The 25,077-nt window shown below is 45.3% G+C and overlaps 1 long non-coding RNA gene across 5 annotated transcripts in view; it reads left to right on the top strand.

The window, feature by feature from the left end:
- The window catches only part of LOC140487195 (uncharacterized), a 59,091-nt gene that overhangs the window by 8,000 nt on the left and 26,014 nt on the right, over positions 1–25,077 (top strand). For 2 of the 5 annotated variants that reach the window (XR_011962736.1, XR_011962734.1), the window contains 3 exons: positions 1,315–1,423; positions 6,484–6,590; positions 9,900–20,348. This is a non-coding gene — a long non-coding RNA (uncharacterized lncRNA). Of the gene's footprint in view, positions 1–1,314; positions 1,424–6,483; positions 6,591–9,899; positions 20,349–25,077 lie in introns of those variants that run through there. The other 3 variants (XR_011962737.1, XR_011962738.1, XR_011962735.1) reach the window with 2 other exon arrangements.

Here is a 25,077-nt window from a genome sequence, read left to right as displayed (position 1 = left end):
TGATGATTGTTTGCAGGAAGTGTGATTGCAAATCCTATTGGAATGCATGGATTGGTGGAGGAGTGATTAAAGGCAGTGAGGAATTGACAGGAGCCTGGGGGTGTGTTAGGTCGCAGTCTCAGGATTGCAGGATACTGCAGATACAGTCAGGTAGGTGGGTTACCTCCTGGAAAGCTAGGAGGGGTAGGCAGGTAGTACAGCAGTCTTCTATGGCTATCCCCCCTCTCAAAAAAGTATACTGTTTTGGAAAATGTAGGTGGTAACAGACTTTCAGGGGAATGTAACACTGACAGCCAAGTTACTGGTACTGAGACTGGCTCTACTGTAATGTGAGGTATATCCAGTTCCACACGATCGATGGTGATAGGGGACTCTCTAGTCAGGGGCACAGTCTGCCGTTTCTGCAGCTGACAGTGAGACATCAGAATGGGGTGGTGCGGCCCTGGTGCCAGGGTCAAGGATGTCTCTCAAAGGGAGCAGAATATTCTCAAAAGGGAAAATAACCAGTGGGAAGACATTGTACATCGGTACCAATGGCATAGGAAGGGGAAAGCATGGGGTTCTGACGAGCAGGGAGATTTGCTCGTGCTACTGGGGAGGCATTAAACCAGTGAGGGAGTCGGGGTAATCCTAAAGAGATAGTGAGAAAAGAGGTGAGTCTGAGGCTGGTACTGTTCACCAGTCAGACTGTCAAGGCAGGCAAGAGCAAGTCACAGAATGAGGTGGGACGGACCAGTTGCACTGCATTTATTTCAGTGCAAGAGACCTGACAGGTCAGGCAGGTGGGCTCAGGGTATGGTTTTGAACATGGCAGCAATATTACAGCAATTACAGAGGCATCACTCAGGGATGGATAGGACTAGCAGCTTAATGTTCCAGGATATAGATGCTATAGCAAGGATAGAAAGGAGCCAACAGAACAGGGAGAGAGGTGTTTTTGCTTAGGGATAACATTATGGCTGGGCTTCGGGAGGATATTCCTGGGAGTACCTCCAGGCAAGTTATTTGGTTGGTACTGAGAAATAAGAAAAGGATGACCATCTTACTGGGATTGTATTATAGATTCTCTCCCAATAGTCAGCGGGGAATTGAGACACAATTTTACCAGGAGACCTCCATTATCTGTAAGAATAATATGGATGCAATGACAAGTGGCTTTAACTTTACCAACATGGCCTATGAGTGCTGTAGTGTTAAGGGCTTGGATGGAAAGGTATTTGTTCAGTGTGTACGAGAACATATCAGATTCAGTTTGTAGGATGTACCTACTAGAGAAGGAACAAAACCTGACCTGTTTTCTTTCTTCATTCACAGGATGAGGCTGTCACTGGCTCGGCCAGCATTTATTGCTGCGTTTACCCAGAGGGCAGTTAAGAGTCAACCACGTTGCTATAGATCTGGAGTCACATGCAGACCAGACCAGGTAAGGATGGCACTTTCCTTCCCTAAAGGTCGTGAGTGAACCACATTGGTTTTTCCAACAATTGACAATGGATTCCTTGTCGTCACTAGATTATTTTTTTCCAGACATTTATTGAATTCACATTCTAAAATCTGCCGTGATGGGATTCAAACCCGGGTCCCCAGAATGTTATCTGGGTCTCTGGATTAACTGTCTAGTGATAATTTCACTCCGTCATCACTGCCTCTTAGGAAATGAGGCAGGGTGAGTGACTGAGGTATCAGTGGGGCAGCACATCAGCACCAAAGATCCCACAGTATTGTGGCTCAGTGGTTAGTGCTGCTGCCTCAGCACCAGGGACCTGGGTTTGATTCCAGCCTCAGGTGACTGCCTGTGTTCAAGTTGGCACATTCTCCCCAGTATCTGTGAGGGTTTCCTTCGGGTGTTCCAGTTTCCTCCCACAGTCCAAAGATGTGTAGGTTAGTTAAACCACGTTAAATTTCCCATAGTGTCCAGATGCAGTATATGAGGTTTTGGGATGTGCAGGCAAATCTCTGCCTGATGTGAAAAGATCCTTTTGGGTTCTCGGACAGAGGTCAGAGGGAGGTGTGGCCGCATGTTTTAAATCTCCCGTGGCGGTAAGGGAGGGTCAAGGGTGTGGATCGTGGGTTGGTGGGAGGGTGTGGACCGAACATGGGAGGTGCAGCGGGAATGGTCTCTGCAGAACACAGATAGAGGGGGGAGGGAAATATGTCTCTGGTGGTGGGGTCTGACTTTAGGTAGCAGAAATAACAGAGGTTAGTGCGCTGTATCTGGAGATTAGTGGGGTGGAAGGTGAAGACCGCAGGGTTATATTCTTTATTGTGTCTGGAGGGGTGGGGTAAAGGCGGAGGTGCAGGAAGTGGAGGGTATGTGTTGGAGGGCATTGTTGATCAAGTCAGAGGAAAATTACGGTCCTTGAAGTCGGCCTTTCTGGGATGTCCTGGAATAGGATCCAAAGAGATTAAACAAATATATCACAGATAAAAGATTAACTGGACCAGAGAATAGGACCCCTTAAAGGTCAACAAGGCTGTCTATGCAACCACAGCGGGTGCGAACGAAATGCAAATATTTCATGTCATTTTTTGCTGGACAAGTATATGAAAGCTTGAGAGTTTGGAGAAATAAACAGTGATAACTTGAAAAGTGTCCATGTTACAGAGGAGGTGGTACTGGATGTCTTAAATCGCATCAAGGTGGATAAAGCCCTGGAACCTGATCAGGTGTATCCTGGAACTTTCTGGAAATCTAGGGAACTGATTGTTGGGCCTCTCCTGAGGTATTTGTATCGTTGATAGCGACAGGTGAGGTGCCATTATTTTCTAAAAAGTGGTAAGGAGAGGCCATGGAACAAGAAAACAGTGAGCCTGAAGTCAGTGGCAGGCAAGTTGTTGGAAGGGATTCTGAGGGACAGGATATCCATCTATTTGGAAAGGTAAGGAATGACAGGGAGAGTCAATGTGGCTTTGTACATGCACAATTGTATCTCACTAACTTGAGTGAGTGTTTTGAAGTGACAAAGAAAATTGATTAAGCCAGGCGGTGAATGTTGTTTTATGGACATTCAACAAGGTTCCACAAAGCAGACTGGTTCGCAGGGTTAGATAACATGGAATGCAGGGAGAGCAAGCCATTACAAAACTGTCTTGAAGGTAGGAGACAGAGGATGATGATGGAGGGTTGCTTTGCAGACTGGAGGCCTGTGAGCAGAAGTGTGCTGCAAGGATGGATATTGGGCCCTTAAATAAATGACTTGGATGTGAATATGTGAGGTATGGTCAGTAGGTTTACAGAAGACACCAAAATTGGAGGTGTAGTGGACAGTGAAGAAGGTTAGTTCAGATTACAACAGGATCTTGATCAGATGGGCCATTGGAGTAAGGAATGGCAGACGGAGTTCAATTTAGATAAATGCGAGCTGTTGTATTTTGGAAAGGCAAATCAGGGCAGGACTTATACACTTAATGGTAAAGTCCTGGGGAACGTTGCTGAACAAAGGGACCTTGGAGTGCAAGTTCATAGTTCCTTGAAAGTAGAGTCACAGGTAGGCGGGGTAGTAAATGCAGCATTCTGTACGCTCCCCGTTATTGGTCAATGCATTGAATGCAGCTGTTGTAACGTCATATTGTGGCTGTACAGGGCGCTGATTACAGCTCTTCTGGAATTCTGTTTTCAGTTCCAATCTCCCTGTTCTTGGAATAATGTTGAGAAACTTGAAAGGGTTCAGAAAACATTTGCAGGGACTTTGCCAGGATTGGACGGTTTGAGCTATTGGGAAAGGCTGAATAGGCTGAGAATATTTTCCCTGGAGGGTTGGAGACTGAGAGGTGATCTTATAAAATCATGAAGGGCATGGATAAGGTGAGCAGTCAGGGACTTTTTCCCAAGTTCGGTGGGTCCAGAACTAGAGGGTACAGGCTTAATGTGAAAGGGAAAAGATTTAAAAGGGATCGAAGGGGCATCTTGTTCATGTTGAGGGCATTGCAAGTATTGAATGAACGGCCAGAGGGAAGGGGTGGAGGCTAGAACAATTGCAGCATTTAAAAGGCATCTGATTGGGCACATGAAGAGGAAGGATTTAGAGGGATAAGGGTGAACCGCTGGCAAATGGGACTCCATTAATGCTCTCCGTTATTGGTCAATGCATTGAATACAGAAGATGGGACGCCATATTGTGTCTGGAGAGGACATTGATTAAGCCACTTCTGGAATTCTGTTTTCAGTTTGAATTACTCTGTTCTGGGAAGGATGTTGTGAAACTTGAAAAGGTTTGGACAAGATTTACAAAAACGTTGCCAGGATTGGAGGATTTGGGCTACAGGGAGAGGCTGAATGGGCTGGGGCTATTTTCTCTGGAGAGTCAAAGACTGAGAGGTGACTTCATGGAGATTTATAAAATCACGAGGGGCGTGAATAAGGTGAGCAACCGGGGTCCTATTTCCTCAGGTTAGGTGGGTCCAAAACTAGAGCACCTGGGTTTAAGTTGAGAGGGCAAAGATTTAAAAGGGATCTAAGTGGCAACGTTTTCAAGCTGAGTGTGGTGTGTGTATGGGAGGGGCTACCAGATGAAGTAGTGGAGGCTGAAAAATCACAACATTTAAAAGGCTTCCAATTGGGTACATGAATAGGAAGCGTTTTGATGGATGCAGGCCAATAGATGGTAAATAGGAATCCATTCGTTTAGGATTCCTCGTTGGCACGGACGAATTGGACCGAAGGTCTGTTTCTTTGATCCTAATAAATTAAGATGCATTCCTGTCTTTTGTGGAGAGCTAACTGAAGCACAGATAATTATCCTTGGAGCTGAGAAGGTGAAGCAGTGATTTCAACCTGGTGCAGATTTGGTTCCAAGGTCTTGAATTTGCGGAGAGAGGAATTGTTAACACTGTCACAATTTTTAGTAACTACTTTCAAGTATTTGGCAAATAATACAAGGTGAAAATGTGAACACTATTTTATTCAGTAAGTTCTGAGCATCTGGAACAGTCTGAATGTCACAGATTCAGCAGGTCTTCTGAAACAGACTTGGAATTTTTACTTTTTAAGGTAAGATTTGGGGGGCCGTGGGCACATGGGAGGGGACTTGGGACAGATTTGCAACATCTCCAGAGGGAGTGAGTACAGCCCCAATGGGCTGAATAGCCCCCAGGCCCTGTGCTCTGTGGTACTGCCCCATTCACTGTGAATGATGCACATCTCAGGGCAGAGAGAGGGAGGAGCCTTCCACTCTCATCACAATGGGGCCCGGCTGATTGACGGCAGCTCCAGACCAATGGGAGGAGAGGCTGTGTGGTCCTGCAACCAATGGGAGTGAATGAGGCGTGTGGCCAGCAAGACAGCACCTGTCCATGAGCTGTGCAGGTGCAGTGTCACTGTTTGGGGGTGGGAGAGACAGCAGAGACTGGGACAGAGGCTGTTTGACCTGAATTACAAACTCCCGGGAAATTAGAACCAAAAGAATTGCAGATGCTGTAAATCAGAAACAACAACCAGAAAGTTCTGGAAAAGCTCAGCAGGTCTGGCAGCATCTGTGATGAGAAATCAGAGTTAAAGTTTCAGACCCAGTGTCCCTTCCTCAGGACAGATGTTACTGAGAAAAAAAGTCAGTTTATGTGCAGACGAAAGTGTGGGGGGAGGATAAAAGGAGTAAAGGATAGGTGGGGATAGAGTGAGAAGAACGGTTGGGTAAAGGAGTGGATAACAATCTGGCTGGGGGAGGGTGCTTAGCTGTTAGTGGCGAACCATAGGTAGCGTGTAATGGCAGGCTGTAAGAACGAGGCCTGGTGTGTGGGGTAGGGGGCTATGACATGAGGTTGTTAAACTATGGTTAGCCACTAACTGTCTCCATTGTAAGCTGTTGCCCGCCTGTATCACTCCACGATTGGAGCTGCCGAGGACACAAACCTTTGGAATATCCTCCCTAACTCCCTCACTCCGCCTTAAAGATGTATCTAAAAATCGTTCCCTTTAATCAACATTTCCATCATTCATGAAGCATTTTCGGAGATTTGTCAATGTGAAAGGCTCCATATAATGCAGGTAGTTGTTGTTATTGTCTGACATCAGGAGAAATAGGGATGAGCCCTCTCTCTCTCTCTCTCTCTCTCTCTTATCCCTGATGAACAGCAGCAAAATCAGGAAGCACTGAGCATGCTCCAGCCCACAATGGGCCTCGGATTATTGATGTCAGCGCAGGACCAATAAGAGTGGGGGAACGGGGCGAGAGGTGCTGGTTGGTCCTTCAACCAATTGGAGTGAATGAGGGGCGGGACAATACTCAACCACGTGATAAACTTCACGGACAGCACAGTGTAGTGAGCAAGGCATTGGAAATGTGTGAAGGTGAAGGGCCGGGGAAAGGAAAGACATATTCACCAGGAAGAGGAGGAAATTTTCATGGTATGTGATGAGAGGTTTAACAGAACTTTGTGCACATTGTAAAACACAAATTTGAAAATCCCAAATTCCGCACCATTTTCCCTCCCTATAATGCATTTTGCACTCCCTGAAATATCAACTGTGTGTTTCTCCCTCCACAGACACTAGTGATCAGTGCCAAAGCCCCATTGCCTATAGAGAAGGTGATGTTTGACTTCCTTGTACAGCTGCAGTTCGTGTGGTGAAGGTGCTCCCACAATGTGTTTGGGTAAGAGCTGTTATAGATTGTTCACTCAGCGACAGTGAAGAGTTGACAATATGTGTGCAAATCAACAACAGTTTGTTTTATTTTATCATGTTTATAATTCCACAGAAATACTATTGAGAACTTCTGATATAAGGCCACAGATGGGGATATTAGGTCAGGTGATCAAAAGAATTGCCAAATAAACAGGTTTTCAGTATTACCTTTAAAGGAGGAAAGCAGGTCTGAGGGGGTTAGGGTGGGAATTCCAGACCGTGTTGCCTTGGCAACAGTAGAAACAGCCAGACTGTGAAGCAATGAATAAACACATTGTTGGGAGTCTGAAAGAAAATGAGTTGTCGGGATCTCACAGGTTGTGTGGTGCAGGGAGACAGGGATGTTCACAGCCAGGAATTACATCAAGGGAGAGAATTTTAAATTGTTGCTTGTTAATAGGAGCCTTTTGATGAATCAACAAGTTTTGGTACAAGTGAGCACTTAGGCAGTAGGGTTTTAGATACTCTTGAGAGTGCATGTAAGTTGAATGTGGGAGGCTGGCCAGGAGTGTGTTTGGATAATGAAGTCTGGAGATAACACAGGGATGGACGAGTATTTCAGTAAATGAGCTGAGACTAGGGTGGAGTTGGGTGATGTCACTGATGTAGGAATAGTGCTTTTGGAGTTGGGCTGCTCCTCCTCCTCATCACTCCCCCTCCCCAAATCACAGATATTGTTCCTTGTTCTACCTGTCTGTCTTTTCTGGTTATGTCCTTCTCTCCCATTCTGCTACAAACTAATATTTGACCACGTCGTTTATGCAAAAACCTACTCCATCCCGACTCTCCCTTTCCTTTCTGAATTCCTTGTATTTGGTGTCCCTTAAGGATCTCTCCCTGGTCCCTCCTGTTTCTCACCTACATACTGCCAGGAGGTGACATCGTCCAAAAGCACCGTGTTAGGTTTCACATGTACACTGACAATGCCCAGCTCTCCCTCCCCATCATCCCTCTCCATTACTCAGTTATCAAACTGCTCATCACACTCCCACTACGGGATTGGCTGCAATTTCCTGCAACGGAACGTTGCAATGGTTAAACCCATTGTCTTCAGTTGCTATTACAAATTACTTTCCCTTACTGCTGAGCCCCTCCCTCTCCCTGGGAACTGTCTGAGACAGAACCACACTCTTCACAATATTGCTGTCATTTCTGACCCCAAGGTGACCTTCTGATCAGACATTTACACAATCACAAACACCAGGAATTCCAATCTTTTAAATGTTGCTTGTCTCCACCTCACCCCAGCTCCATTGCTAATGAAACCCTGACCTGTGTCGGTGTTGCCTTAAACTTGACGAATCAAAAACAGAACCCGTGATTCCGCGACTATCCCAGAATCTGGTTTCAGACTCCCTCATGATGAGAAACGTCCTCTCAGTATTTACCCTGTAAAACTCCTTAAGAATCCTACATGTTGCAATGAGATCACTTCTCATTCTTCCCAAATCCAGTGAGTAAAGTCCCAACTTCTTCAGCCTTTTCTTAAAAGATAATCCCTGCAAACCAGGGATCATTCCAGTCAATTTTCTGTGAAATGCCTCTGATGGAATGATGTATTTCCTTAAATAAAGGGGCCAAAACTTCTGACATTACTCCAGATGTGGTCTCACTCGCACTTTATAAAGTTCCTCTCAGGTATATACGCCAAACAACTCCCTTTAAACTTGCACAGATGTTGTTGGAAATGCTCAGCAGGTCATGCAACATCTGTGAAGAAAAATCAGTCAAAGTTTCGGGTCTGGTCACCCTTCCTCAGATACGTTAACTCTAATTTCTTTTCACAGATGCTGCTAGACCTGCTGAGCTTTTCCTGAAACTTCTGTTTCTCTTCCTGGTTTACAGCATCTTCAGTTGGTTTGGTTTTCATATCCTTTAAACTTGCCATCTCTCTTCTAGAATTTGTCATTTCCACCTTGGAAAAAAGATTCACATTTGTTTGGACTCCCCTACTCTGGGGGGGAAAAAAAGAAACCATGACTAGTCACCCTATCATTGCTCCTCATAATGTTATAAAGTTCGATAAAGCCACCTAAAGTGTCCAGTGCTGCAGGGAAATAGCCTCAGCCTATTCAGCCTCTCCCTATGGTTCAAATGTTCCAATACTGGCAACACCCTAATAAAACCTTTCTGAACTCTTGCAAGTTTCCCAACATCTTTCCTATAGCAGGGAGACTGGAATTGAAAGCAGGCTGGGGATTCCAAAAGTGGCCGAGCCAATAAACTGTACAACCGAAACATGATCTCCCAACTCCTATCCTCAATGCACTGCCCAATAACAGCGAGCATACTGCACACCACCTTCACCGACCTGTCTACCTTCAACCACACTTTCAAGGAACTATCAACCCGCACTGCACGGTCTGTTTGTCTGTCAACACTTCCCAGGAACTTGTCATTAAGAGGTTGAGTCCTTTTCTCGTAAAATCTTTCTGAAATCAGGGAGAGCACAATTGAATACTGTATTCTAAAACTGGCCTCACCAATGCCCTACTCAGCCACAACGTGCCCTCCTAACCCCTATACTCAGTGACAGAATCCCTACAGTGTGGAAGCAGGCCTTTCGGCCCATGAATCCATACCAACCATCGGAACAGCATTCCACCCTAACTCTGTAACCTACCATTACCCAAAGCTAATCCAGCTAACCTGCATGTCTTTGGATTTGTGGGAGGAAATTAAGAGCACCCAGAGGAAGCCCACGCAGACACACAGGGAGAATGTGCAAACACCACACAGACAGTGGAGTCGAATCGAATCAACACCTTCCATTCAATGTTCGTGCCCCAAATGCCACATTCAGCACCTGATCTCCCTGAAACTCTACTTTCCAAGAACTATGCAGTTGTTCTGAGCCCTTCAGAGGGAATTAAGGTGAGGAGGAGAAAACAGGAACAGGGTTGAGTTTTAGATCTATAAAATAACTCTCCATCTTCCCCCTCTGTTCCCCCCATCTCCACCCGCTCTGTCTGCTTCCCTCCCCTCCCCCCCCCCGCCCCACCCCCCTGGGTCTGTTCCACCTGTCAGTCGCCCCGCCTCCCAGTTCCCCCTGTCTGTTCCCCTCCTCTCTAATCCCACTTTCTGTCCCCACCCATCTCTGTGCCACCCCTCTCTGCCCCCTGCCCCCCCTCTCTTTCTTCACCCATTTCAGTCCCACCCCTCTCGATCTGCCTATCCTCCCTCCCAGTCCCCTAGTTCTGTACTCCCCCACTGCAGGGCAAATATCTTGTCTATTTACCCTCTCCATGCCCAGCCTGATTTTAAAAATCTCTTTCAGGTCACCACTCAGCCTCTGACGCTCCAGGGAAAACAGCCTATCCAACCCTGGCAACATGTTACAATTCTTTTCTGATCTATTTAAAGTTTAAGAATATCCATCTGATCGGAAGGAGAACATATTTTTATGGAATATTGATTCAGCAACTTTTGCAATGTCCTGTACAGCTGCAATATGATCTCCCAACCCCTATACTCAATGGTCTGACCAGTAAAGACAAGCAGACCAACTGTGGACTTCACTATCCTATCTACTTGCTACTCTCCTGTCAAGGAACTCCAAGAGCCTGCACTCCAAGAACTCTTTGTTTAGCAGCACTCTCCAGGAGCTGTATAAGTCCTGCTAAAGTTTGCTTTTCCAAAATGCAGCAGCTCGCATTTTTCTAAACTGAATTCCTCAGCCCATTCACCCATCTGATCCAGATCCTCTTGTACTCTGAGGTAATCTTTTTCCCTGTATGCTACACCTCCCATTTTGGTGTCATCTGCAAACTTACTTACAATACCTCTTATGTTCACATCGAAATCATGGATATAAATGACGAAAAGTAGTGGATCCAGCACCGATCCTTGTGAGACTCCAGTGGTCACAGGCCTCCAGCCTGAAAAGCCCCCTCTGCCTTCTACCTTCGAGCCAGTTCTGTACTCCATGCGATCTAACCTTGCTGACCAGTCTCCCATGAGGAACCTTGTCAAACACGTTACTGAAGTCCATGTAGATCATGTCCATGCTCTGACTCAGCAATCCTCTTTGTTACTTCTTCAAAAAAACTGAGTCAAATTCATGAGATATGATTACCCATGCACAAAGCTGTTATTAGTATCCAGGATTTAACTCTGTACATTGGGGTCTGCGTTGCCCAGTTAAAGGTGTTAATATTCTGGATGAAGTTCAAGTACACCAGCATTTTGTCAGTGAGTCTGTATTGAGTCTTGTTAATGTCACCAACACAGATTAATTCCTTTTGAAAGGCAGTCTCTGTATCCCTTGCCCACCAGGAAATCGTGTAAGTGTCCTTACCTCTGGACTAGGAGGATCAGGCTCAGAGTTGAGTAACAGCATCTTTGAAGAGGCTGATTGGAAAACCTGTCCAAGCCGCCAGGCCATACTGTCTCCCAGCTGTCCCTGCCTGAGCCTCCAAACAGAACCTTCCTGTAGTTTCTCTCCTGTCAGACTCTCCCATTGCTCAGTTTGTCCAGGATCCCCTCCTGCTGCTGCACTGATCCTGTCCCTCACTGACCTGTCCATCCCCCAGTGTTCACCACATTCATTCACTGTTCACAATCCCATTCACCCAGTCCTCCCGCCCCGCCCCCTCCCGTCGACAGAGACGGCTCAGTGGTTAGCACTGCTGCCTCACAGCACCAGGTACCCGGGTTCAATTCCGGCCATGGGCGACTGTCTGTGTGCAGTTTGTGCATTCTCCCCATGTCTGAGCGGGTTTCCTCCCACAATCCGAAGATGTGCAGGGCAGGTGAATTGGCCATGCTAAATTGCCCATAGTATTAGTTACATTAGTTAGGGGGAATGGGTCTGTGTAAGTTACTATTTGCAGGGTCGGTATGGTCTTGTTTGGCCGAAGGGCCTGTTTCCATACTGTAGGGATTCTGATGTATTGGGCAGCAGCTGCTGTCAATCACCCAGACTCCTGTACGATCTGGAGCACGTGCTGTAGGAGGGGAGACAAGTACATGGGTGCAGTGCTGGCCAATTATGGGACTATGTGCAGTATAGGTCAGTGCCTGGGAAGGAGGCTGTGGGTGTGAGGGATTAATCTATCATTAGCAGCTTCATCCCTCTGGGAGCAGGACCCAGAGGAATGACCCTTCTCTTGCTACCCTGACATGTGATCAGACTGTCAGTGGTGCAGTGTTTTGCAGAGAGTTATCAGAACTCTTTTGTGAAGATTCAGGGTTGTTATGGAAAGGGACAAGGATGGGCCTGCAATTAGAATTCTAATTTGGCTCATTTTAGTCAGATGGGTCTTGGCCAGAGTGTGCAGGAAGCAGTGTATGCAGGATGGTTCTCATCAGGAGCTAGGAAACTGAATTCGAAGAGAGAGTGTGAGAACTGGGTATGGAGGAAAGGAGTGGGGGGATTGGTTTGGATTTCAGTTCACAGAAGAGAGAAATTGTGAGACTGAGGTTTAAAGCTTTGGGGGAACAAGGAAACTACAGTTTAATACTACAATTGTCTTATGAATTTCCATCCTGTATTAACAGTGGTAACTTGTGTGCTCTGTTGTATGGTACTGAAAGGGTGGATTTGCGGATGAGAAATTCAAATGGAACTTCATGTTCAGATCTGATAGTTACTTGATCCGTGCCGATCTGAATATCATTGGCCTTTTCATCTGGAAGGAAAGGTGTGTATTCTGTCCGTGGGCGAATATTTCAAATCTCAGTGTGACTGCAAAAGTACTGAGACCATAAGACATAGGAGTGGAAGTAAGGCCATTCGGCCCATCGAGTCCACTCCGCCATTCAATCATGGCTGCTGGGCACTTCAACTCCACTTACCCGCATTCTACCCGTAGCCCTTAATTCCCCAAGACAACAAGAATCGATCAATCTCGGCCTTGAAGACATTTAGCGTCCCAGCCTCCACTGCACTCTGTGGCAATGAATTCCACAGGCCCACCACTCTGAAGCTGAAGAAATGTCTCCACATTTCTGTTCTGAAGTTACCCCCTCTAATTCTAAGGCTGTGTCCACGGGTCCTAGTCTCCTCACCTAACGGAAACAATTTCCTAGCATCCACCCTTTCCAAGCCATGTATTATTTTGTACGTCTCTATTAAGTCTCCCATTAATCTTCTAAACACCAATGAATACAATCCCAAGATCCTCAGCCGTTCCTCATATGTTAGACCTACCACTCCAGGGATCATCCGTGTGAATCTCTGCTGGACACGTTCCAGTGCCAGTTTGTCCTTCCTGAGGTGTGGGGACCAAAACTGGACACAGTACTCCAAATGGGGCCTAACCAGAGCTTTATAAAGTCTCAGTAGCACAACGGTGCTTTTATATTCCAACCGTCTTGAGATAAGTGACAACATTGCATTCGCTTTCTTAATCACGGACTCAACCTGCATGTTGACCTTTAGAGAATCCTCGACTAGCACTCCCAGATCCCTTTGTACTTTGGCTTTACGAATTTTCTCACCGTTTAGAAAGTAGTCTGTGCTTTTATTCTTTTTGCCAAAGTGCAAGATCTCGCATTTGTTCACGTTGAATTCCATCAGCCATTTCCTGGACCACTCTCCCAAACTGTCTCGATCCTTTTGCAGCCTCCCCACTTCCTCAGTACTACCTGCCTGTCCACCTATCTTCGTATCATCGGCAAACTTCGCTAGAATGCCCCCAGTCCCTTCATCCAGATCATTAATATATAATGCAAACAGCTGTGGCCCCAACACTGAACCCTGCGGGACACCGCTCGTCACCGGCTGCCATTCTGAAAAAGAACCTTTTATCCCAACTCTCTGCCTTCTGTCAGACAGCCAATCCTCAATCCATCCCAGTCGCTCACCTCGAACACCATGGGCCCTCACCTTGCTCAGCAGCCTCCCGTGTGGCACCTGATCAAAGGCCTTTTGGAAGTCTAGATAGACCACATCCACTGGGTTTCCCTGGTCTAACCTGCTTGTCACCTCTTCAAAGAATACCAACAGGTTTGTCAGGCATGACCTCCCCTTAGTAAATCCATGTTGACTTGTTTTAATCAGACTCTGCTCTTCTAAGAATTTAGAAACCTCATCCTTAATGATGGATTCTAGAATTTTACCAACAACCGAGGTTAGGCTAATTGGCCTATAATTTTCCATCTTTTTTCTTGATCCTTTCTTGAACAATGGGGTTACAACCGCGATCTTCCAATCATCCGGGACTTTCCGTGACTCCAGTGACTCTTGAAAGATCTCAACCAATGCCTCCGCTATTTCCTCAGCCACCTCTCTCAGAACTCTAGGATGTATCCCATCGGGGCCAGGAGATTTATCAATTTTAAGACTTTTTAGCTTTTCTAGCACTATCTCTTTTGTAATGACAACCTACTCAACTCCGCCTCCTGACTCCCTTTAATTGTTGGGATTTTACTCCTGTCTTCCACTGTGAAAACTGACGCAAAGTACTTGTTACGTTCTCCTGCTATTTCCTTATCTCCATCACTAGGCTTCCAGCATCAGTTTGAAGTAGCCCAATGTCTACTTTTGTCTGTCGTTTGTTTCTTATGTATTGAAAGAAACTTTTACTGTCGTTTCTAATATTACTGGCTAGCCTACCTTCATATTTGATCCTCTCATTTCTTATTACGCTCTTTGTTATCCTCTGTTTGTTTTTGTAGCCTTCCCAATCTTCTGATTTCCCACTGCTCTTGGCCACTTTATAGGATCTCTCTTTTTCTTTAATACATTTCCTGACTTCCTTTGTCAGCCATGGCTGTCTCATCCCTCCCTGGATAATCTTTCTTTTCTTGGTGATGAACCTCTGTACAGTGTCCTTAATTATACCCACAAACTCCTGCCATTTTTGCTCTACTGACTTCCCCGCAAGCCTCTGCTTCCAGTCTATTTTTGTCAGTTCCTCTCTCATGCCCTCATAATTACCTTTATTTAACTGTAACACTATTACATCCAATTTTGCCTTCTTTCTTTCAAACTCCAGACTGAACTCTACCATATTATGATCGCTGCTTCCTCAGGGTTCCCTTACTTTATGATCTTTTATAAAGTCTGGTTCATTGCAAAGCACTAGGTCCAGAATAGCCTGCTCCCTTGTGGGCTCCATGACAAGCTGTTCCAAAAAGCCATCCTGTAAGCATTCCATTAATTCCCTTTCTTTGGATCCACTGGCAACATTATTTACCCAGTCCACCTGCATATTGAAGTCTCCCATGATCACTGTGACCTTGCCTTTCTGACATGCCTTCTCTATTTCCCGGTACATGTTGCGTGCCTGCTCCTGACCACTGTTAGGAGGTCTGTACACAACTCCAATTATGGTTTTTTTGCCTTTGTGGTTCCTCAATTCCACCCACACAGACTCCACATCATCTGACGCTATGTCATTCAGTGCCATAGATTTAATATTGTTCTTAACTAACAAGGCAACTACCACCCCCTCTGCCGACCTCCCTGTCTTTTTGATAAGTTGAAAATCCTTGGAGGTTTAACTGCCAGTCCTGACCCCCCTGTAACCAAGTCTCTGTGATGCCTACCACATCATAATCATTCACTATGATCTGTGCCATTAGTTCATTTGCTTTGTTATGAATGCTACGCGCATTCGGGTAAAGCGCCTTAATGCTAACTTTCTGATCATTAGAGATATTGGAAGTCATATGATGTCCTAAGTTATCCTTGCTTTTTTCTGCATTCCCAGTCTGCCTCAATTTTAAATCCGCCTGGACACATGCTATCCTGCTGCTTGTCTTTCCATTTAACGCCATACTCCCTGTTGCTTTCACTTTCCTTTCCCTCCTCCCCCCAACTCAGAAGTTTAAAGTCCTACTGACCACCCTATTTATCCTCTTCGCTAGAACGTTGGTACCTGATCGGTTCAGGTGGACACCGTCCCAACGGTACAGATCCCCACTGTTCCAAAACTGATGCCAATGCCCCATGAAGTGGAATCCCTCTTTCCCACACCAATCCCTTAGCCACGTGTGTACTTGCCTAATTTTCTTGTCCCTATGCCAATTGGCACGTGGCTCGGGCAGTAATCCGGAGATTATGACCCTTGAGGACCTGCGCTTCAATTTCCTGCCTAGTGCCTCGTAATCCCCAAACAGGTCCTCCACCCTAGTCTTGCCTATGTTGTTAGTACCAACGTGGACCACAACAACTGGATCCTCCCCCTCCCGCTGCAATATCCTTTCAAGCCGGTCGGGGACAGGGCAGGCAACACACCATGCGAGACTCCTGATTTGGCTTGCAAAGGATCCTATCTGTCCCCCTAATTATAGAATCCCCTATAACCACTACTTGTCTATTAACTCCCCCCTCTTGAATGGCCTTCTGCACCATGATGCTTTGGTCAGTTGGCTCATCCGAACAGGGAGCAAGAATTTTGTACCTGTTGGAGAAGGTCAAGGGCTGAGGCTCCTGCACTCCTGAACTCAGGTTCCCCCTACCTGCCTCACTTACAGTCACACTCTGATGAGCCTGATCACGAGCTGAATGTGAATTACTTAATCTCCCAGGTGTGACTGCCTCCTGAAACAAAGCGTCCAGGTAACTCTTCCCCATCCCGGATGTGCCGCAGTGTTTGAAGCTCAGATTCCAGATCATCAACTCTGAGCCGGAGTTCTTCCAGCAGCCAACACTTGCTGCAGATGTGGTCACTGCCATTCACAATGGGATCAGCCAGCTCCCACATCATACAGAATAGAGACTGTCTCTCAGTATTATCTCCATGGCAACGGCAGTTAGAAAGTCGAGTTCAGTTCAGCACTTTGTGGTTAAACCACACACCCCTCCCCCACACCCCTGTGACTCCCTCAAGTATCTGACAGGTGCTTCAGTTTCAGTGGGGCTGTCTGTCAGGATTCTGATGTGGAGGAGCCGGTGGTGGGGGTGGGATGGACAAAGTTAAAAACCCCACAACACCAGGGTATAATCCAACAGGTTTATTTGGAAGTACAAGCTTTTGGAGTGTGCTGTGATTTTTAACTTGATCAGGATTATCTCTATGATAACAGTTAAGTGCTTCAACAATTACAGAGGCCGGATGTTCCCACACAATAGGTTCCCCTCTAGCAGTGTAAACTGCTATTCTGGCCCTGGGGATAGCTACTCATCACTTTTCTCCCCCAATCCCATCTCGCTTTCTGTTGATCTTTAAAGTTTTTCTAATCTCCTTGTTCTTTGGCAATTTGTATGCATTCTCCAAGGACACCCTGCTTTATCCTCAATCATAGAATAGAATCCCAACAGTGTGGCAGGAGAGAATTGGCCCATCAAACCCCACCAACCATCCAAAGAGCATCCCACCTGGAGCACTCCATCCTTGTAACACTGCATTTCCCATGACTGATCCACTGAGTCTGCACAATCATGGACACTGTGAACAATTTCACACAACTGATCCACCTAACCTACAAATCTTTGAACTGTGGGAGGAAACCAGAGCACCTGGAGGGGCCCACACTATCCTGGGAGAATGTGGGAACTCCACACAGACTGTTGACCAAGGCTGGACTCCAACTTTGTACCTGGTGCTGTGAAGCAGCAGTGCTATAAACCCAATCTAAATCAAAACAGATGATCCCTGTGCATTGTCACATTGCTGTTTATTGGAGACTTCTTGCCCAGAGAGACATCCTGAGATTCAGAAAGAGACAATATAAATTCAGTCAACTCCAGCCGAGTTAATGTGATTAACAACAACATCAATACTCCAACAGTGCCATCAGACCTCGTACCTACTCTATCATTTACGATTTTTAACCCATGAGAAGTTTGTTACCAGCTTCGATGACAGCCATAATGCTCTGACCACTTTGACGGAGCCAGTGCAAGTCAGTTCTAATAGTTATCAATAGATTGAGTCTAAACAGGATGCCCCACAACAGGAAGTGCTCTGACACTCAATGCCTGTAAGCCAAGGTCATTTTCCAAAAACCACTCACTTCTGGCAATACCATTGAAGATATTTTATACAGTAACCTTTCAGTCTCAATTGTCAGTTCCAGTTCCAGTCCATGAAGCAGCCAGTAACATGCACCAGTGAATTGAATTCTAACAGCAGCATTTCCCTGGCAGGAGAGATTGAGGAGCTTGAAGCTGTCTTCTCTGGAGTATCTAAACATGAAACACTTCAACGGAACAAAAATCTTCAAGAGCTCTTCAAGAGGATAGATACAGGAAGGATGTGCTCTCTGGCTGGTGTGTCTGAAATAAAATAAGCACTAACTACGGTATCTTTACCCAGCATCCCCTTTAGCTGCATAAATGTATAAGATTTATTTGCTGCTCTAATTACACTCCCAGTTTTAACTGCTGTAAAGTTGATGACTATGCAAATGTTTAAAATATAATTTAATCCATCCCAAAACCTCTCTGTACCTGTGTCTCACTTGTTTTTAGATTATTAGATTACTTACAGTGTGGAAACAGGCCCTTCGGCCCAACAAGTCCACACCGCCCCGCCGAAGCGTAACCCACCCATACCCCTACATCTACATCTACATCTACATCTACCCCTTACCTAACACTACGGGCAATTCAGCATAGCCTATTCACCTGACCTGCACATCTTTGGACTGTGGGAGGAAACCGGAGCACCCGGAGGAAACCCACGCAGACACGGGGAGAACGTGCAAACTCCACACAGACAGTCGCCTGAGGCAGGAATTGAACCCGGGTCTCTGGAGCTGTGAGGCAACAGTGCTAACCACTGTGCTCACAGAGACACTCATTCAATCTGACTTCTTTACAAACCCTGCTCTGTATTTCCTTAGAGGGCTCAGAATGAAATATTCACTGGATTGTTACTGTGCAAAAGGAGGCTGATTGGCTCATCAGCTCTCCAAAGGATCACCTCACTGAATGCCATTCTTCTCCCTTTACCCCATAAACCTTCCCATTCGTCCTATTCTAATAACACCAGTGAGTTCACAAGTAACCACAGCGATTGGGTTTGTTTTGTTTGTTCATGGGATCACGGCATCATTTGTCATCCATTTTAACTGCCCAGGAGATGGTTCAGATTCAACCATGTTATTCAGTGTCTAGATTCACATGTAGGCTGGATCAGGTCAGAATTAACAGTTTCTCAGACCCAATGACATGAAGAGATGATTTCTGGCCTATTATCTTATTTCCGAAATGATAATGAATAATGTTTGCAGTTGAATTAAAAGTGAAAGACCAAAATGTGTTTTATTCTGATTGAGCACGTCCTCCTGTTTTCTCCGTTGTTATTGACAGTCTCATTCCCCTCGCACCAGAACCTGTCCCAGAGAGTGTTACAGAAAAGGCAGAATGGTCAGCTGCAGGTTGTCACCTGACCGGTCACTGGACCCAAAGTTTCACTTTCCACAGATGCCGCCAGATCTGCTGACTTTTTCCAGCAATTTCTGTTTTTGTTCCTGATTTCCCAGCATTTGCAGATGTTTCGTGTTTGAATATTGATCTTGTCTGTTGCAGAGGAGTTTATTGATGAGTTTGGAGAGTTTTGAACATTGCAACTTAAGCCACAAATCAGCCATGATCTATTGAATGGCAGAGCAGGGTTGAAGGGCTGAATAGCCGCCTCCTGTTCCAATGAAAGTTATCCATCTGCAGCTTGTGGTAACATTTCCCCTCACTGCTCACTTCACCTCCATGTCTAACACACTGTTACTGACTGAACAAACCTCCTGTGTTTGAACGAAACCTGCTCATGTTCAGTGGTTCCCTCCACTGCCATTCTGATTTCACTCTCATCATGGAGTGCTGTCTCGTGTTACTGTGGGAATGCCCACAAGGACTAATCCTGGAGTCTGTATCCCGTGGGATCCAAAATTCCCGTTTATTTCCTTCTTCCTATTTAATTCTGGCATTGAACTCTCTGTTTCAATCCATTCTCCTGTCATGCTCTTCAACATGCCCATGTGGGTGGACTAGAGGCAGCTGGCACCTGAGATTGTGGGGGGAGGCAGATTCAATCAGGGATTTGGGAAAACACTCAGACAATGACATATTCATCTGATTGTTGACTCAGACAGATAGGCAGAAAGAAAGATGCACATTTAGATAGCACATTTAGATAGCACCTTTGATGACCCGGGGCAATGAAACATGCTTCCAACCCAATGATTTCAACCTCAAATCTCTGAAAACACAGACACAAAGCTTCCTACTTGTCCCAGGTTGTCTCTCAGCCTCCTCTTTTCATAAGAAAAGAGTTTTAAACTGTTAAGTCTTTCCTGGTGATTATAACCTCTGTGTTTCTGTCAGATTTGTGACTGAACCTTTATTTTCCTGTTGTGCGTGATACTAGTACCAGAAACAGTTCCTGACTTGTGAGGGGTTTAGGTTGGAGTATTTATATTTACACATTCATTCCCACCCTCACATACAGTATGAAATTGATGTAAAACTGAAGGAAAGGATTGAGTGAGCACCCACAGAAACACAAAAGGCAGCATGTGTACCTGAGTTGAATGAACCTGGACTTAGGAAAATGTGACAACAATCACAACTAGTTAGAATTACAGAATCCCTTAGGCGCACAAAGAGACTATTTGGTCCATCGAGTCTGCAATGACTTGCTGTCCTACCCTACCTCCATAACCCCACATTTAGCATGGCTAACTCAACCCACCTAACCTACACACTACTGGCCATGTTAGCACGGCCAATCCATCAAACCTGCACATCTGTGGGAGGGTCACATATTATGTCTAAGGATTGCTCAGGATTGTGGATGAAGGCTCAGAAATACTTGACTCTGACGCAAATCCTCTTTTTTTTCAAAATAAAATCTAGGGGAAACTGCAGCCAGAAAAATTTCCGATTATCTCATGAGGAAGAGAATTCAAAACTCGTGCCACTGACCCAGGGGGCGCAGTGAAGTCACAGAGGTCTGGGAACCATCAGAACTGAAACAAGTTGTGAGCAAGGTGGGAGGGAGACAAAGACAAAAAGACAGTCTTTCACACGGGAGAAGACAGGAGAGACTAAATTACAGAAATGGTAGTCCCTCAAGGCCATGGGGAACGGAGTTAGGGCTTGGAAAGAAACCAGGAAACAAGGTGAGCAGCTGTCAAAGAAATACATTGAAAAAGCAGATTATAACAACATAGAGGGCAGAGTATGCAGTCTGAAATTGTTGCTCTCATTGGTGAGTACAGAACGCTGTAAAGCCTGGGTCATTCTATTACAGCCAACACATGCAGGATAGGCCAAGTGGCCTTGATCTGTGCTGTAACTTTCTGATAAATTTATTCTGACATTTGGAATTCAGGTCGGATGATGTTCATAAATTCTCAAATTGGACTTGAGTTTAATATTCTGGAGAAATGTTAAATAAATCACAATGATCCCATTCTGCAGACTTTAATCCACGGCCCTGCATGTTCCAGCATCTCAGTTATATCCATGACCTTTTATTCTAATGTAATGCTGGTTACTGCCTCTGCCACCCCATCAATGAGTTCCTGCTCCCCACCATCTCCGAGTGAAATGAATTCTTCCCTCCCCTTCTTTCTGGGAATTTGTTTCAATCTAAATCTTCCAGTTTCTGACCTCTCAGTTAATGAATAGCTCCTTCCTATCCACTCGATCTGGATTCCTCCGCATTTTATCACTTCAATTAAATCTCAAGTCATCCTCCTCGGAAATCATCCCCAGCCTATCCAACCTTTCCTCAGAGCAGAAATTCTCCAATTGTAGAAACATTCTGATCAATTTCCTCTGTATCCTCTCTGGTGTGATCACAGTAACCCTGGAATAAGGGGATCAGAAGTGTGTGCAGTACATTAACTGCAGTCAAATGAGTGTTGCTGATATTTCCCATGTCACCTCCGTGTTCTTGTGGTTGTCGCTCACACAAGACGTGTCCTGGTTTTCCCACTTGGAACTGGATGTGCACTCCATGGGGCTGGGATTCCCTACCATGTGTTTATTTGTTAACTAATCCTAAATTAACTTCAGATTAAAACAACATTATCAGCCACCCACCAGTCACCTTCTTCCATTATACTCAAGTCACGTTACTTTTTAAAATCTCTTTAAAATTATTACTATCTAAACACAACAGGCTTTAAGTTGCTGACCAAGTATTCAGATGTCTCCACTGTGACAATTACTTGAAGATTATCTTTACCTTCAGCTACATTTGGTGAATTGAACACTGATTGTAAATATATGAATATCAAACGGACTTGAGTTTTATGATAATTAATCCAGTCTGACATTCTTGTTGATTAATATCTTGAAGAGAACTGTCCTCAGAACTCCAGCTGTGCTCTGACTTCATTCACAACTGGAATTGGTTGGACTGCAAATCTTAGATCTGTTCTGTTGTTTCCCGGATTGCTTCACTCTGTCTATCACTTGCTGCTTATGCTGTTAGGCACACAAGTAGTCCTCTTTGGGAACTTCATCAGGTTAACACCTCATTTTTAGGTATTCATGCTGCTTTTACCGACATGCCTTCCTGAATTCTCTCAGTTGAATGAGGACTGATACTCTGGTTTGATGGTAAGAGGCAAGTTGGGGAATATGCGGGGCCCTGATTAAATCAGATTTGTTGGAGTACAATTCTACTGCAGTTCTTGGAAGGAATGAGCTAAGCTCTTACACTGTTGGCCCCATATAATACATGCAGTATCATGAACCCTGATAGGCCAAGACATGAAATACAAGAAACACTGTACAATGATGCAGGACCACAACTGCAGCAAGGGGAGTTTAAGATCCAACTTGACATAGGAGTTGTGGAAGAAGCAGCTGATCAGATTGTCTCATTCATAGTCACAAAGAGACTGTGAGATTATTTTATTGTTGGAGGTGAGGATGAAGGAGGTTGGGGAGATGGAGAGCCCTTCAAAAGAAACTAATCCGCCTGAGAGTTGTGAGATAGAATTGATTGCCATGCATTTAGCAGAAAGCTAATTGAAACTATTTTTATCCCCAAAAGATAAGAAGACTGATGATGCTTCCAATCATCCCCAGAAACAAACCCCAGAATACATGGTTCAGAGATGGATGTCAATAGCCAATCAACATCCAACTCCTGCAATCATTGAGCAAACATATATGTGATTACCCAGTTCTGATGAACCAGAAAATCACTGTTCACTCTGTGCAGATGGACAGCGATGTGGGGAAGTATTGGTCTCATGGTATTGTCGTGAGACAGTTAATCTAAAACCCCAGATAGTGTTCTGGAGACCTGGGTTCAAAGCCTATTGCAGCAGATGGGGGAATTTGAATTCAATAAAAAAAACTTGTGAAATTAGAGTCTAATGATGACCATTAATCGATTGTCAGAAAAACCCATCTGGTTCAGTAATGCCCTTTCAGGAAGGAAGCTGCCATCCTTACCTGGTCTGGCCAACATTGTGACCTCTGACTCACAGTAATGTGGTTGACTCTTACCTGCCCTCTGGACAATTAGGGATGGGCAGTAAATGCTGCCGGGCCAGCGACACCCTCATCCTGTGAATGAATAAAAAAAAGTGGCTTGGCTGGTGGTGAGAAGGGCTCTGCCTGTGAGATCCTTTATGCACGCCCGGACTCTCTGCCGCACCGCACGCTGCCCTCGAAGTGGCTGCGGGGGGGACGAGACTGTCACACACCTCCTTCTGGAATGTGCCTATGCAGAGGAAGTCTGGAGAGGAATGCAGTGGTGCTTGTCGAGGTTCGTCCCGAGCAGCGCCGTGACGCGGGACTCCGTGCTCTACGGCCTGTTCCCCGGGACTCACACCGAGACGAACATTAACTGCGCCTGGAGGATCATCAACTCGGTGAAGGACGCTCTCTGGGCGGTCCGAAACCTGTTGATCTTCCAGCTGAAGGAGTTGACCCCGACCGAGTGTTGCAGACTGGCACATTCCAAGGTCCAAGACTACGTGTTGAGGGACGCGCTGAAGCTTGGGGCAGCTGCCGCCAAGGCGCGGTGGGGAAAGACCACCGTGTAAGATCGGCCTGCCTAAAGAAGAACAGGGGGCCCATACAGATGGTTTTTTTTTTGGGCTCTGCTGATGCCTCAGCCAAATATATGTACAAGATTGAAAAATCCACAGGATTGTAAAGGACAAGGATAAAGTCGAATCTGTGTTTGTAAATATGGACATATGTATGGCATGATCCAATGTACAGACCATCAAATCTTTTTATGAATAAAGTATATTTTTGAAATAAAAAAAAATGAATAAAGGAAAATAAAAATCTGTACCCAGTGTGAATCTGTACATGTTCAACAATGTTAACATTTCCAAAGCTAAGATCTCAATGTGCACAACTTTATGAGCTGCCAAAACCATTGTTCATTACTTGGCGTGAAAAAGAGAAAAAAATCCTTCAACTGTGGATATCAGTAAATTGACTGGTGTCTCAGCAGGATGGATGCCTGAGTGAATCCCTTCCCCCACACACACAGAGCAGGTGAACAGCTTCTCCCCAGTCTGACTGGTTTGGCCAGTTTCCAGGTGGGATGGGTAAAGAATTCCCTTCTGGCATTCCCCACATTTCCAGGGTCTGTCCCTAGTGTGGCTGCACTGGGGTTGTGCCATTTCAGATAAATGCTGACAGACGGTCACACACACCGTTAGATGACCCCCACCACCACCCCCCCCCCCCCCCCCCCCAAAGACCCAGTATAAAGCAGTAAACATTATCTCCTGCTGTGGAGGGACAGCCTGTATTGGTCTGAGTAGGAACACTGAGCAGATTTACCTAAATGACAATTTAATCGGTGACCAGAACAAGTTAAGTAAGTCCAAATAAAATGCATTATAGCACAGAAAGAGGCCCATCAAATCCAAGCTGGCTCTCTGTAGCAGAATCCCATATTCTCATTCCCCATATGTACCCCAAACTCTGCAAGTTTATTTCCCTCAGAACTGATCTAATTGTTTTTATCAATCATTGATCTTCTCTACTTGCACCACCATAATAGGCAACATGTTCTGCATATTTCCAGCCAATACAGTCAGCAGAAACACTTGCTCATCTCCCACTGTCTCAAAACCTTACATCTGACCTTAACTCTTGTGTCATCACCTATCGAATGCAGATATTTTTGTCTGTTGTATCTAGGTCTGTTATAATCTTATACAGCTTTATCAAAAATATATCCAACTTTTTCACTTCAAAGAAAATCGCAATTTTTTCAAATCAATCCAGTGACTGCATTTTCTTCATCAGTGAGCCACTCCAGTAAGTCTGTACTCCACACTCTGAAGATCACTCATATCCTTCATTGTTGATGCCTATTTTGTTCCACAAATCCAGACGATGCAAGTTTTCTGCACAACAGCAGTAACTTTATTATTGGACAGCCGGCGAGAGTTTCAAAATGTCTCTAAAGTAGCTGAGTGTCGTGTCTACTTGTAGACACTCTTCTTCACAAATCTCTGCCTTACCCACAGAGACAGTATATTTAATAGGAATTAGACAAAGGCATATCAGTCACATGGACGATTGTCATTACATAGTTTAAAGTAGGTAATTATGACCTTACAAAACT

The sequence above is a fragment of the Chiloscyllium punctatum genome, chromosome 16, assembly GCF_047496795.1.
Source record: "Chiloscyllium punctatum isolate Juve2018m chromosome 16, sChiPun1.3, whole genome shotgun sequence".
Taxonomy (NCBI): Eukaryota; Metazoa; Chordata; class Chondrichthyes; order Orectolobiformes; family Hemiscylliidae; genus Chiloscyllium; species Chiloscyllium punctatum.
The sequence above is the reverse complement of the archived record's forward strand: the minus strand, read 5'-3'. Positions and strand labels throughout refer to the sequence as shown.